A 13,625-nucleotide genomic window follows, 5' to 3' on the forward strand; every position below is an offset into this window, starting at 1 on the left:
TATTTTAAATGTGAACCAGTGACGGTATTTCAAAAGACGTACCCAGTTTTCATGTGATTACCTCAGGCAACCTGTAGCACGACCCCCTAACAGAGGTCGCTGCTGCGGCCGTTAGATCGAAGGAAGCAGCTGCCTGCCGGCCCTGAGACTGAAGGGCCACGTTGAGGCATCAGTGCCAGATAGCAATGATTTCATTTTCAGTTTATGTTCAACATGGAAAGGATTTTATAACCATTGCTCGCCCCACCTCTCATTATCATATTTCAGGGGTGAAGCACCTTAGGGTCTCGGCGTGCATATTCGTCTACTGTCGTGACGGCCCATTCACTTGAACGCAAGAGGGCGCGCCACCACCTGAGCTCACACCGTGCGGCGAGAGAGAGCGAACGGCGCGCGTTGACTATGGAAATGCTCTTCCTCCGATGAACGCTGAACTACCATCTCGCAAGGAACGTGAACGCGTCCTCGCTCACGAGAGAGAACGCCGACGCAGGCAGCATCTACTAGCAAGTAGGCACTGGATAGGCACTGGATCTTGACCTGCAATGGGATAGGCACTAGATCTCGACCTGCCAGTGGGATAATTTTTTTTGTGTAGTTCAACAAGAAAGATTCGCCGCGTGCACGTTAACTAAAAGCGGACTGCGGGTCTCTGTGTCTAATCTTTCTTCTGTCTCTCAATGCCCACAAGCAGTGATTTTTTGTGGGAAACACCGTCTTTGGCATGCTTCGCACCTCCACAGGTTTCAGGTTAGTGGAGCTGAAACACCCTTCCCTGCATGCTTCGCCCCTCCCCATTTTTCTTGATGTGAAAGATGCTTATGACAACGTTTGCCATCAGCCTATCTTAATACACTTCGCAGCCCACCTCGACTATGTGTTGGTTTGAAGAGAGAGGGTCCGATTGGGCTCCTGTGCCAACAAAAACAACACATCATCATCAGCAGGCAGTATACTTTCCGACATCTTCACTTCAAGGTGTCCTAAACAACGGCAAGCCTGCGCGCAACACGCAACACAGGGACAGCGAAATCTGAAAGAGCGACCTTTTAGAGCCCGTTCTACTCTCTAGAAGCGCACTATACAGGTAAAGTCGCAAGGTACTCACTACCCCATAAATTATCATAATTTTTGTTGAGTAGGGAAGCACTCGCTATGCCATTATTTGTCATTCTGTGCAGAAGCGAGGTGCCCGTTGAACATCTGTAAGGCATTATGTGCACTAGGGTAATACTGTGGCTGATGACGATGAAAAATTATGGCTGAGCCGTATGTAATGGGTTGAAAGCATTGTGTGACCCAATCGTTACAAAACTGGCATTCTGTGATGCCTGATTATTATTGTACTCTTGTAGGGCCCTATATTACATATGTTAACGTGATCCCTTTTCCGATATGGCGCCTGTACAGTGTCTCTTTCCTAAGGAGTTTCAAGCACCGGCATGACTCTGTGGCAGAATAGTGGACTTCCACGCGGAGGCGCGGATTCAAATCCCATCCCATCCTGACGTTCCTTTTTTTCTTATTTCGTCTTTTCTCCTTTCGCGGTATAGCAGTTACAGACACCGGTGGAGTGGGAGATGGCAGCGGCGGCGGCGGACAACAAAGCTACAAAAGTCGGCTGTTGATGTGGGCTCATAGCAGCTTTCGTGGCAGGTCAGTGAGCCGGAGAGCTAGGCAAGATCTAGCGCAAATAGCACTTTTTCTGGCTAGCAGTCTATTCTCATAATATAAAGGTAGCCTTTAGGTACCACACCAAAAGTTCACATGAATGCCCATGAAAGGCCAGCCTGAAACTAAATAACACTATGCTCATCAATGACCTTATCAAGAGAAATTAAGAATTTGTCGTGAAGCGTTGCATAAAACAAATATTTGACGTCAATAGGAAAATCTGAGCGTCAAGTTTCTTGAAATCAACAACCTCTTCAGATATCCTGAAATGAAATGAGTCAGAGAGAAAGAAAATATCAATGTTTGCTTGTAGAAAGAACGCTACTACTTTTTGCCAAGAGTAATGCTCGTAGAATAAAACTCTGAATGGCACGCATACTTTATGCGCCTTCGCTGTGGAAAACGAAAGTAGTGTAATTAAAGAGTTTTATTTTCTTTGCTGGACACAACAATAATGAAAACTAACCGACAATCAAGCGAAGAAAGGTATCGGGGATGTTATTTGTAGTAATGACGATAAACAACTAAGTGAAATGAAATTAACTTGGACGAAAAGGCAACCTGGCGCCGGTAGAGACCGAATCTGCAACCTTCGATGAAGGCGTCCGATGTTCTACCAATTGAGATACGGCGGCGGTCGTCCTCCCGTGCACCTTATTGGGTAAATATGTGCAATTAAACGTGGATTGTTCGCGCCGCTCGTAGCCATGACGACGAGTGTAGAGCACTCATTTTTTGCCTGCTGGCGTCACGTAGGGCGTGATCTTCTTACGACGTCACAGCTTCCCAATAATTACTCGCACAACGCGTGAAGGGTGGAAGTCTTCCAGAATGAGACCCTCAGAATGAATCAACGAAAGAAGGGGAATATAAGTACTTGTTTTTTTGTTGCGAGACAGCGCTCGTCTTGGTATTTCTTTTCCTACGTCGTCCGGTTTGGTGCTGCATAAAACATGTGAGTATTCCAGCTAGTCCAACATTGCGTTCTGGCAGAACAGTAAATTTCGCGCGCGCACTGTTATTTCGCATGACTGCTCCTCGTGCTTGTCATCGCACGCGCCAATCTTTTACACCATAGCCTCTTATGAGATCACGACAGTCGATTTTGGTGGGGTAGTAGTCCGGCACCGCCGCCGGTGTGCGTAATCGCTATCACGCAAAATGAAAAATCGCTATCGATATCTCGCAAAATGAAAAAAAAAAAAAACATGGTTGATCCCTCCATCATAGGAATCGCAATAACACGAAAGTGAGACGTGTCCTTACAGAAGTTGTTGAATGTTTGCTATACATTTATATAAGCGAGTTTGCGCAATGTATATAGATGTCTGGCAACAATAGCACTGCTTAACGTTGATGCACCCAATTTGATGTTTGCTGGTTCATCTCCATCCCGACAACTAACGTACACACTTAAACGAACCGTTGCGGCAATGATTAAACAAGCCCTTGTGGTAGCTGTAGTAGTTAACATTGAAAGCCTAATCAGAGAACGAGGTGTGATAGTCAGAATAGCGTCGTGTATTGGACGCAGAACTTGGTCGCCATCCCGCGGCATGTTAAATTGTGATTGAACACCACGGCCGGACTAGAGGGAAACGCAAAGCGCGTCGCGCCGCCCCTGTAGCCCAGCCGCGATTTTTCTCGGGGTCAGCGTAAACGGGGAAAGCGGTGCTACAGCCAGGTGAGGCAGGCGCGCGTTGAAGAGGTATTTTTGGTTTAGATTAGCGTGATGCTATGAGCGAGGCCAACGTTTTTACGATGCTTGGGCTAAGAACGCCACCTCGCGGTGCGGAAATGTATTGACAAATTTGCAGTTCTATTGAAAACGCGCCGAATGGGACGGACGTGTAGCAACAAGTGCTGCTGGTGCTAATTGCGGAGGCCACAGTAATGATGAATTAATTTCCTTTACCGCTCCCAGAGGGCAACACCACTCCGCCGACCAAGAGCGCTGTGAGAGGAGAGTGTGAGATATAAAAGGCGCGTTTGTAAGGCATCTAGAGTCTGTGACTGGCGCAGGGGATAGTGTGCCCGGCATATGTTCTTGCGGACAGAGCGTTCGTGGGTTCGATGTCCGTTGACGGAACTTTTGTTCTTTGCCATCTGATCGTGTAGATTTTTTCGACGTCATTTCGTTGACGGAAATACGTCACTGAAGTCTTGGTGGACCCCAGCATAAAACAATTTTGTGTTAAAAAAGTTCGAATTGAGAAAAAATATTCAGGATCGAATTCGATATGATCCCGGGTCCTCTGCATGGCTGGCGAGTATTCTACCACAGAACCACGCTGCTGTTTCAAAATAATTCGCGAAAAGACCCTATACAAACGCCAAGTAGGGCGAAGAATCGTGTTAGATTGCGTGGTACAATATTGAAATAACAACCAACCTTCACGCAATGAGAATTGCGTAACAAATGGGTCGTTTAGTTTTTCAAACTCATTACGAAGCGTTTGCGCTGTCAATGTACTTTTAGCATTATGAACAGGTTAGGCCCAAAAGAAGTTTCACTGAAGTTCTCTTTCGAGGTAGTTTAGCATTCCCCATATCTCGTAGAAGCTTTTGGCAAAGTACATATCAGACCATGTCCTCATGTTAACGTTATTTTGCGTGTTTCTTGCGCTTACCTCTGAACAATTCTTGTTTCCGCATAACGCCTACCAACATGAACTAACCAGCTTGCTGAATTTCTTACAGAGAAAAATATTATCCAGTGTAGTGACCCAAAGACGACGAAGAACTGCTTTCGCGGGGAACTGGGTGAGGAAGAAGAATAACAAAGTATTTTGTGGTGACCAGTATTCGAACGTTACGTTGGCGCAGTCTATGACAGGATCAGGACCGCAAATCTGTGGCTAATTGTGACGATATCCCGAAGTTTTGACGTCTTCCCGAGCAGCGCGAATTCGTCGCATGAAAAGCCGTGAAGACGCCAGAGCAGCTCGACCGCCAAACATCAGTGAAGTTGCGAGAGAAGAACTCAGAGTTTCAACAATACATGATGATGCTGCTTCTGAAAACGTCGTCAAGGGTTTCGACAGGCAAAGAAGACTGTTCTGTTGACTCATACCTCCTAGATATGCTCCACCGTCAGCAGCAGTACGCAGAGCAACAGCAGGAATTCATGGACAGTCTTCTTGTCGTCATCAAAGCACAGAAAAGACCAAACAAGGGGATAGTAAAGCCTGATCCATTCAACGCAAAAAGCACAAGCCCGGAGACCTCGACGAAGTTCTATGAACAAGCATATGCAACAACTCGTGGCAAGAGTCCAGTGAGCGCATCAGGAACATGCGTCCGTTTCTTACTGAACTGGCTAAGTGGCACGAGCTCTCCTACGCTGGACACGAGACCGACACATGGAACGAGTGGAAAAGGAGCTTCCTGACAGCTTTCGAAGAAAACTCAGTTGAAAGATGGGACCGCGCGATTTTTACAAATATCGATCAGGAAAGACCCTATAGTATTTTTATGAGAAGAGGCGGCTTCTTTCAATGGCAAGACCGGAAATTTCGGAGTCTGCGATCGATCCAGTCATCATTCAAGGCCCTCCTAAGAAACTCCAGAGACAGGTGAAAGTGCAATCGCCCAGAACTGTAGAGGAAGTTCTAGGTTCTTTCAGAAACCTCTCGACTGATTCGAAAACGCAGAATCCGTGTCGGCCGAATTTCATCCCTAGAAAGCATCATGGAGGTCGCGCCAGCTTGACAATTGGCATGGTCGAAAACAAGCGGTCAATCGAATCTCCGATGCCAGTAATGACCTAGACGATATGGCGACTTCGCATTCAGAAGTAACGTAAACAAAAGCGAATAAAAGAGGGCGCACAGTCCCAGCTGACGACAAAATTGGAAACTGTTTTTCTAACGGCTCTTCACCATTAACCTTCAGTTTGATATATAGAAGGTTAGGATGTTGATGCACTGGTGAATAGTAGGGCATCGGTGTCTGTCGTGAATGAAGCTCTTGAAAGAGGAAAGAAATTATTCGAGGGAGGCCGGCGCAAGTACAAAGCTTCGATGGGACGAGACAAATTGATGATGAATGGGTGAGAACAAAGGTCTCTTATCAAGGCGAGAATGCTGATGTCAGCGCTCTCGTAATTAAAGGGTGTGACTACAAAGTATAATTTCTAGATCCCATATGAAGAATCTAAAGCTAAACCTTTATTGGAATGATGAAGTAACTGTGGCGAAAGAGACGCGCACTTCCTTGGGTATCTGCGATCACCTTATTACTTGTGAAGACGACGTCCGCCGCAATTTCGCCGAACTTTTGTGCTTAATAGCTATCCACAGCCAACAAAAATTCTTCGCTTCCTTTGAAACTGAAAGATGTAACACCAGCCAGGTTAAAGCCTTCCAACATGTCACGCGAGAACGAAATGTGGTTGAAAAGCCAGATCCAAAATATCTTAGATGCTGGCTTATTACGGCCATCGCTGTCCATGTTCGCCTCACCGATTACGCTGGCCCACCCCCTGAGGCTATGTACTGACTACCAAATTCTTAATCACAAAACAGACCTATTTTCTCTTCCGATGGTAAGGATAGACGGAAGAATTGAGGAAACAGGAGGTTGCAAAATCTTCCCTAATAGGTCTTCGCAAAGTATTTTGGCACGTACCACTCGAAGAGGAATATGAGCAGTACACGGCCTGCGTCACTCCCTTTGACGTATATGAGTACAATCGCTTACCTCTCGGGTGGAAGAGCAGTGCTCCCTGGTTTGAAAAGATGATGAATGACGTTTTTAAACACTTTCTTGGGGTGTTTTGTAACGTCTATGTCGACGACATCTCAGTTTATTCTTAAGATGAAATTTTACACGCTGACCATTTCACTGCTGTTTTTATCGCGCTGAGAGAAGCTAAACTGAAAGTGAAATTTAAAAAGAGTGAGTTCTTCAATCCGAAGAATTGCATTGCTTGGACGTGCTTTAGACGGATTTACTAAGAGCATTAAGGAAGCGTGCGTGGAGCGTGTACGACAGATGAAGGATCCAGATAATGTACACGCGCTCATTTTTCCATGGGCTTTCCGGACATTTTAGAAACTTCTTAAAGAGTTTTGCGGCCCGAGCGAAACCACTGAATAAGTCGGTTCAGAAGAAGGCAGATTATGTTTGGACTGATGAGTGGGAAAATGGTTACAACGACTTAATGTCAGCGATATCATCAAACCCGGGCCTTACACTGCCCGATTTAACTCGTCCCTTCGAACTCATGACAGATGCTTCCAACTTCGGCGCAGGCGCTGATCTGTAGCAGCGAGAACACGGAAGAGGAGGCCAAGTTATTGGGTAGTTTACATATACAGTTACGAAGACAGAACTACAGCACAACAGAGAAGGAGGCATTGGCTGTTGTGCTAGCAATAAGGTATTTTCGGCCCTACAATGAAGACACAAATTTCAAACTATTCACTGATCGTCAGGCGCTTGCGCACCAGCTGAACATTTCTCAACAAAAAGGGAGAATTGTCCACTGGATCACTTAAATTCAACAGTTTGACTTTGAAGTCGCATACAGAAGCAGACAGGAATTATCAGATGCTGATGCACTTCCTCCGCTTCCAATGAGCAGTGGCTCTGGGAAAAGGGAAATTCTGAACATGCTCAAAATATGGAAACCTACAGAGGAACTCATGACCACAGGAGGAGATATACTGTAGAAGGGCTGAAAGCTGGGCTAGTTGGTGACACTACCTGGACATTCTTGAAACAGCGCAACCACGACGAGGACGAAGAGAAAGGAACCACAAACAACAGCGCTGACTTGCAACTGAATTCGTTTGTGGTTCCTTTCTCATCATCCTCGTCATCATTGCGCTGTTTTTTTTTATTGAAATGATGGAATAGGAGAGGTTGGTGCCATTATAGTGGCACCGGCTACTCCTTCTCGCTTAGAATACAGAATATGTAGTAAAAAGACTAATAAGGGCACAAAATGCAATACAGTAGAACACAGGAAAATACGCACAGCCGAACATCACATGACAGTTCATAAACCTGTAAAACGTCTAATAGGTTCATATGTACAAAATACGCACAGCCGAACATCACATGGCAGTTCATATACGTCTAATAGGTTCATATGTACACAAGTGTTGTATGACAAGTTCAAATGGGAAAAGTCAGTTCACCTGTATACGCTCAAACTCAAATATTCTGTATTGCTTGACAAGAATGTTCAAGCACAGGAGGAAAGTTTCGTGTTTCAGTTTCGTGGATACGAAAGGTTCTTGAGCTATACCACAACAGCCAAGATTCAGGAGGACACGACGAGTTTTGGCAAACCTACTGCAAATTAAGAACAAAACTTACACGGCCAGAAATGAAGAAAGACGTTGATGATTACATCAGCTGCTGTCATGAGTGCCAACTCAACAAGGCCAAGAATATGAAGAAAGCAGGGAATATGAAATATACGCTTCATGCAAATGTGACATTTGAGACGGTTTATGTTGACTTCGCCGAGCTAAAAAAGAAAAGCGAGGGTGTGAGAAAAACTCCGTCGTTTTCAGTGGGCATTGGCGAATGCTCAACGATCGTCAGTGCAAAACCAGAAAGGGAGAATGCGCGAATTGTCGTAGCGCTGCTTATTAGAGACATGTTTATGGGACTCAAATGCGTAGTCTCTGAGGGTGGGTCTGTATTCAGAAGCCAGGAACTTGTAAAGTGGGCACAAGAAAGGAACATCACTCTGGAGTTTACAGCCCCATGCCACCCGTCAGCCAATGCGCTCGCAGAACGGGTCATACGGCGCACAAAACTGAATATAAGTTTGTACTCGGGATTCCCAGGAGGATGTCAATGTTGCCTACAAGCGGCAGTGGGGCATCACAATATATCCCATACAAGTGCTTTGGGATGGAGTAATCAGCATGCCGCCTTCGGTGAGCCAGCCTATCTGCCTGCACACGACACACTGGGCATCAGAGGAAAACTTCACCTTGAGGAGACCATGAAGACTGCAGAGAACTAGAGAAGACTCAGAGTCGCTTAAACGAGCATTTGACAAGCGCCATGACAACAAGGTTCCCGATAATAATTTAGGCGATCTGGTTTTGGTACGGAAAGGCTATTCGCCTCGTAGAAGAAAACTTGTGGGACCATTAAAAGTGATGAAAACTGTCACAAAAGACGTAACACCTTAAACCATCGTCTGCATGACGAAAGATGGTGTCATGGAAATAACAGCCATCAGCAACGTGATTCCCTATATCCAGTGGAGGGCAATACAAAGCCAGGGACAGTGTAGTCAACTAAAGAAAACGAAGAATTGCTTTGGCATTGAGCTGGAGAAAAAGGAGAAGAAGACTAACATATTTTGTTGTGATCAGCATTGCAACGTTATATCTAGTTTCATAAAGCGAAGAAATTTACGTTACATAATTTGGAGCCCGTAATTGTGGCTTAGCGGTGGTATTCTTGCGTGGCGAAACACGAAGGCATGGGCTCAATCTTTGCTGCGGGGGTCACATTTGTGTTCCCAAGTGCAGGAAAATGCTCTCTCATCTAAACATAAAAAGTTAAACACTTAAACATTTCAAGATGAAATTTTTCCCTATTTTGAGGAAGCCATGGTTACAGTCGTTATGTTTCGTACGCTGTGGCAGCGAACAGAGCAGTGACGTGCATGGTATAGTTAGGGTAAACTCAAAGCACGCTTCACGTTAGTGCCATACCGCCAACCGGTTTTGGCCGCTTTCGTAACGTAGGTGTAGAATGAGCAGTTACGGGGACTGTAAGCACGGGTGATACGTATGGCAGGCATAGCGCAATAACGACATCTGCACCCATACGTCTGCACCCACAGACCCGAACTCTGCATTCTGGGACCAAAACGAGAGGCAAGGTAGAAGTAGTAGACGCACACCGGAGGGAACATCAAGACTACCTCTGTGTGGAGCATGTGCAAGGTGACGTACGAGGCCTCATTAATTACCATTGTACAGAAGCATTAGAACACTGTAATGGGCCGTCCTCTTGAGCGCCTTCTAGCGGGTCGCCCTCTTCGCCTCTTCTCGGACAGCACGCCCCTCGTGCTCTTGCTCGTGAGAGTCTGCGAGTCTGCGCTCTGTCGTTACTGTCGTCGCTGCGCATCGTCGCCGTCGATCCCGCCGTCAATAAACGCCTTTGCAATGTGGTGGAGAGTGCTGTACCGTCCCCACAACTTCGGTCTTCATCTGATGCCCCTGGAGCTTCGATCCCGTACCGTGCCATCTACCATGCCGCAAGACGCCGCTCAGCAAACGCCGCCTCCTGCCCCGACCGCTTGTCCCGGTGTCCCCCGTATCCGCGACCCTCCTGTCTTTACCGGCGCGGATGGCACCGACGTGGAGGACTGGCTCACGATTTACGAACGGGTGAGTGTCCCTAATAAATGGGACGAAGCAGGCAAGCTGAGCAACTTAGTTTTCTACCTCGCGGGTGTGGCAGGCATGTGGTACAACAACCATGCATCCGATTTCCCGACGTGGTCCGCTTTCAAGACCGCCATCGTCGACGCGTTTGGCCGCCCTGCCGTTCGTAAGCTGCAGGCCGAACAGCGTTTGCGAGAACGAGCTCAGCAGGCCGGCGAAACCTTTACCAGCTACATTGAAGACGTCCTCGACTTGTGTAAGAAAGCCGACGCCACCATGTCGGCACCATATACGTTTTTCCTTATTACCATCCTTATATGGAAATTATCTGACTTCCCATTGAACAGTCGCCACAGCAGCCGAGCAATATATAGCGCATGTGGTGGAACATTCCTGTTCAGTGTCGTTCTACTTATGTTCTTTCTTCCAAGTTCGCACGTTTAATCCACTCATACAACATTTCAATGGCAATATAAGAATTGAGTTCAAATGAGTTCAAATAAGTAAATAAGTAAGGGAGCCGCATAAAAGGGCACTTCACTGTGACGTCTGTGCGCAGCACATGCAACGAAAAGCTAATGCCTTGTTCCAGTAAAGCGCGAGCATTGACGTCAACAATGTCAAGGAAATTTTAAACATTGGCGTTCCTCGACTTTGACGTCTAAGTCGCGGAAATAAATGTGAATAAACCAGGGTTGCCAGTTCCGCTTTTAATAAGCAAATTTTCACTTCTTTTTCAGCCTAGTCGCTTATATAATTTTCAAGTTTCTTGTCGCATTTTTTGGGCATATTTGCAATTTTTCAGCAGATATATTGATTTTAGTGTTCAGCACGTTCATCAATAGAGAGTTCATCATTCACTATTAGCGTGTCTGTCGATAACTTTGAGTAATTGAGTGTTGAATTCAATTATACGTTGGGGGAATCAACAAGTAACATTAATCATGGACTGGCAAACCAACATTCAACCGAACGGTGTCTACCCTGGAGACAATGTTAAAACGAAGACATGGGCTGTCGTTCATAGGTGCGCGTATGCGCATATTCTTGCTCCACAATATATTTAAAGTAATTTTTGCAATTCGTTTTCGTACTTGAGTGACATTTTTAACAGCGAAGCTGCTCTTCAAGTTGAAAAGACCTTCCAAACAGCTCGTCGCGCCGTTTTCTAGAAACCGCTGACGCCACAACTGCGCACCAACTGGCTATGCTAGCCACTGTAACCTCGCCTCGCTACCGCGAACTGGTTTGACGTCATGCCAAGCAGCGGATTCGTCTACGCAGTAGCAACGGAGAAGCAACGGTAGCCCCGCGTCAGCGACGGAAGCACCTCGTCTAGCGAACGCCTGCCACCACTCTAGCTACCGCGACAGCTGGTGTGACGTCGAGGCAAGTAGCGCATGTGCCATGTTGCAGCTCTGCAGGAACCACGCTGAAGCTACAGAAAGGACCATGGGCGCAATCGCGGAGCGATGCCTTTTCCGATACCAATGCTTTTCGTGCTTTTCGCACTCCACGCTCCGTCCGTGTTATCAGGGCGATCAGCCAGCCGCTAGTGGTGGATGATAAGAATAGGATGAAATAAGGCACAAAGCATTCCTCCGCGATAGCACCTCGAGTGTAACTGCACCAAGTTTAAAATAGGTGTCTCACTAAGCAAGGTTCATGACATGAAATACGCCAGCTACTGCGCATGTGTGTGCCTTCGAGGTCGCTATAAAAGTGCCGCGCCTGTAGGTGTTCTTTGGCCGCGCCAGTTTCTGGCCATGGGACGACTGAGGAAGGTCCGTACACCCGAAGCAGCTGCCAACCGCGACGCTCGGCGTGCCGCGGAACTATAGCTCGTCCTTCAGCGGCAATTTGTTCCTGCATACGGCGCCCAAGAAATTGCCATGACGGGTAGATCCGGATTATGCTCGACATGAGATTGAAATGGAAGCGGCAAGCAAGCGAACTTAACGTAGTCAACGCCGAGTCTGGGGAGCAGAGTACGAGCGACGAAAAGCCCGGGCTTCTACCGGTGGAACCAATGCTAGGTTCACGCGCAAGTTCCTAGCCCTCGACTTTGGTCATTCGTGCAGAGTGTGTCATAAACTATGGTTTAACGTAAACTTGTCTACGATAAGCTCTGTGCGCTGTGTCGAAAAGCGTGCAAATGCCTAACATTTTCCACGAGACATGTTCGCGGAAGAGAGCGACCACGGTGAACTGAGGTTGTGTAGGACGTGCCGGGACACGATTGTGCGCGGCGGTGTTTCTGTTTAGCGCCACCGGTAGCTTTGTATATCTGAACAAGGTTGCGGCCCTACCGCAACTCAACGTGTTCGAAGGGCGAATAATGTCCCTGAGAATACTGTTCATTAACATTCGGCGTCTTACTCATAATTACTGGTAGTACGGGATAAGGGGACATGTGAATAACGTGCCCATCGACGTGCAAGAAACTTCATAGCTGCTACCACGTAGCGTTCACGAAAATGTCTCTGTTGACATGAACATTAAGCAGAGACTGCTCTCCAAGCCCGTGCAGAAATTTGACTTTGTCGAGACGCTGCTTTTGGTGAATCCAATAAAGTGTTTGCTTCTAAAAATACTTTATGTGTAAAATAATATTATGGGCTGGAGTAAATCTTAAAAACGTGAAGAAACTTGCATTCATGCGCAAGACTTCACCTCGAGTGTGACAGTGAAGCTCGTAGATCCAAGTGTCATCAACAATATAAGAACAACCTAGCATAAACCAAGTTCGTCTAGCACTAGGAGACAAGTTCAAGCCTAGCATTAGCGGAGTTCGAAGCTAGCATTAGCAGAGTTCAACCTAGCAACAGCCATTAAAGGACCATTGATCGACCAGCTTCGCTGATTATCAAGTCAAGCGCATGAGTGCTAGCTTCTAGATTTTTATTATAATTAAAAACATTGCCAAGAATGAGAAAATTCATTACATTTTCACTTCCTTAGGGCTTCTTCGCGAAAGTCGCACCGATTACTTTAGCCTTCTTTTGTGATTAATAATTGCTTGTTATCTAGGTAGCATCTGGCAACCCTGGAAGGAACACTTGGCACTGCACGCTTTCCAGCAAACGAGTTTCAGACTTAAAACTATTTTATGACATTGCTGATGAGATGACTTGTGAAGGAAACAGGAGTTAGTAATTTCGTTGGTAATTTCGTACGTAATCAAGACAGCTTCATGCCGTAAGTATTCATATTAGAGTCATTCTCAGCGCTGCAATCACAATAAATCTCCTGGTGGCCAGAAGCATTGAGTGAGTCACATCTGCTTCCGAATCTATCCAGTTTTTCATGGTAAGTACACGAAAAACGCATTATGTTGTATTCAATAATCGGATCGCGTCCACACGAGGATTTAGTGTTCGGTCACCACCCTTATGATTACCTACAACTATTTGTAATTTATGATCGATTCGCGAATGTATTAAAAAAAACAGCGCAAGAAACTCGCATGGACACAAGGAACAGAAGGAAAAAAAACAGCAGCTACTTCTTGTTTCCGTGTCAGGTTTTTTTCATTGCTTCCTTTTTTTTTAAATGTAGGCACGAACATCCCACAACGGTACC

The sequence above is a fragment of the Rhipicephalus sanguineus genome, chromosome 7, assembly GCF_013339695.2.
Source record: "Rhipicephalus sanguineus isolate Rsan-2018 chromosome 7, BIME_Rsan_1.4, whole genome shotgun sequence".
Taxonomy (NCBI): Eukaryota; Metazoa; Arthropoda; class Arachnida; order Ixodida; family Ixodidae; genus Rhipicephalus; species Rhipicephalus sanguineus.